Here is a 2,985-nt window from a genome sequence, read left to right as displayed (position 1 = left end):
CCCCTATGATGAAAAGGCCATCTTTTTTTAGGAATGTTAGTTGTAGAAGGGCTTGTAGGTACTCATAGAACCGTTCAACTTCAGTTTCTTCAGCACAGACTTGGATTACTGTGATATTGAATGGCTGCCTTGGAAATAAACAGAGATTATTCTGACTCTTTTGAGACTGCACCCAATTACTGCATTTTGGACTCTTTTGTTAACTATGAGGGCTACTCCATTTCTTTTAAGAGATTCTTGCCCACAGTAGTGAATATAATGAGCATCTGAATTAAATTTGCCCATTCCAGTCCACTTTATTTCACTGATTCCTAAAATATTGATATTTAGTCTTAACATCTTCGATTTGACCACTTCTAATTTACCTGGAATCATTGACCTATCATTACAGGTTCCTATGTAGTATTGTTCTTTACAGCATCAGACTTTACTTCCATCACCAGTTACATCCACAACTGGGCACTGTTTTTGCTTTGATTCTGTCTCTTCATTCTTTCTGAAGTTATTTCTCCACTCTTTAGTAGCATATTGGGCATCTACCAACCTGGGGAGTTTATCTTTCAGTGTCCTATCTTTTTGCCTTTTCATACTGTTCATGAGGTTCTCAAGGCAAGGATACTGAAGTGATTTACAATTCCTTTCTCCAGTGGACCACTTTTGTCAGAACTCTCCACCATGACTCATCCACCTTGGATGCTCTACTCCGCATGGCTCATAGTTTCATTGGGCTAGACAACTCTGCAGTCCATGTGATCAGTTTGATTAGTTTTCTTCGACTGTGGTTTTTATTCTGTCTGCCCTCTGATGGATAAGGATAAGAGGCTTATGAAAGCTTCCTGATGGGAGAGATGGACTGTGGGGAAAACTGGGTATTATTCTGATGGCTGGGGCCATGCTCAGTAAGTCTTTAATCTGCTTTTCTTTTGTTCAGTGGGACTGTGTTTCCTCCCTGTTATTTGACCTGAGACAAACTATGGTGGAGGTAATGAAGATAATTTATTTTGGACGAAAAGCTATGACCAACCTAGAGAGCATATTAAAAATCAGAGACAGTACTTTTCCAAGAAAGTAATCAAAGAAAGTAACCATTTAATCAAAGCTATGATTTTTCTAGTAGTGATGTGTTGATATGAGAGTTGGACTATAAAGAAAACTGAGCACCAAGGAATTGATTCTTTTGGACTGTGGTGTTGGAGAAGACTCTTGAGAGTCCCTTGGACTGCAAGGAGATCCAAACAATCCACCCTAAAGGAGATCAGTCCTGGGTGTTCATTGGAAGGACTGATGTTAAACCTGAAACCCCAATAGTTTGGCCACCTGATCAAAGAACTGACTCATTTGAAAAGACCCTGATGCTGGGAATGATTGAGGGTGGGAGGAGAAAGGGAGGACAGAGGATGAGATGGTTAGATGACATTACTGACTCAATGGACATGAGTTTGAGTAAACTTTGGGTGTTGGTGATGGACAGGAAGGCCTGGCGTGCTGCAGTCCTACGATTTGCAAAGAGTCGTACATGACTGAGTGACTTAACTGAACTGATATCTCTTCTTTAACAAGTTATTTTCCAATTAAATTATTATGTAATATTAAAGAGTGTTCCCTTGGTAGACAGTAGGTCTTGTTGGTTATTTTAAATACAGTAGTGTTTACACATCAATCCCAAACTCCCAATATATTCCTGCCTTCAACTCTTTCCATGGTAACCATAAATTTGTTTTTGAAGTTTGTTTCTGTTTTGTAAATAAATTCATTTGTTTTTTTTTTTTTAGATTCCACATGTAAGCAATATCATGTAATATTTGTCTTTGTCTACCTGACTTACTTTACCTTTAGCATTTTAACCTCTAGGACCATTCATGATGCTATAAATGATCATATTTCATTATTTTTAATAGCTGATTAATATTCTATTGTATTGATATAATAAGTACCAGATACTTTTAACTTCATCTGTCAATGGGCATTTAGGTTATTTATATGTCTTGGTTATTGTAAAGAGTGCTGAAGTTAATATTGGGGTCAATGGGTCCTTTCAAAACATGTTTTTTTCCAGGATATATGCCTAGGAGTGGGATTAATAAATCATATGGCCACTCTATTTTTATTTTTTTTTTGAACCTCCATACTGTTCTCCATAGTGGAGAAAGAGAAAAAGAAAGAAATCCCACATTTATGACAACATGGGTGACAGCTTTATACTAAGTGGAAAAATGTAGACAGAGAAAGACATATCATATATCACCATTATGTAACATATGAAAAAAACATGCACATAAAATAAAATAGTGGTTACCAGGATTTGGGGGTTGGAGTAATTGAAGAGAAGATAGTCAAAAGAGTATAAATTTGAAATTAGAAGATGAAATAGCTCTAGAGGTCTCATGTACAGCTTAGAAATTATAATCAACGATATTGTATTATATATTTCAAATAGTCAAGATACTAGATATTAAATATTCTCATCACAAAAAAGTACAGTTATGTGACTTATTAGTGCTGTTAGCTAATACCATGGTGGTAATCATATTTTAATATAAAATAGATCAGCAGTGTGTGCCTTTAATATGCACAATGTTCCATCAATCATACCTACTTTTTTAAGGAGACAAAGAACTTGAATAGATGTGTATCCAAGCAAGATATACTTTGTGAACCCATGAAGTGCAGCATGCCAGAATTCCCTGTCCTTCACGCTCTTCCTGAATTTACTTAACTCATGTCCACTGAGTCAGTGATGCCATCCAACCATCTTGTCATCTATTACACACTTCCCTTCTTGCCCTGAGTCTTTCCCAGAATCAAGGTCTTTTTCAACAAGTCATCTCTCCCATCATGTGGCCAAAGGTGGCTTCAGCTTCAACACCAGCCTTTCCAATGCATATTTAGGGTTAATTTCCTTTAAAAATGACTGGTTTGATCTCCTTGTTATCCAAGAGACTTTCAATAATCTTCTATAGCACCACAATTTGAAAACATCAATTC

This window comes from Capricornis sumatraensis, chromosome 3 (genome assembly GCF_032405125.1).
Source record: "Capricornis sumatraensis isolate serow.1 chromosome 3, serow.2, whole genome shotgun sequence".
In the NCBI taxonomy this organism is placed as follows: domain Eukaryota; kingdom Metazoa; phylum Chordata; class Mammalia; order Artiodactyla; family Bovidae; genus Capricornis; species Capricornis sumatraensis.
Note: the sequence above shows the minus strand (reverse complement) of the source record.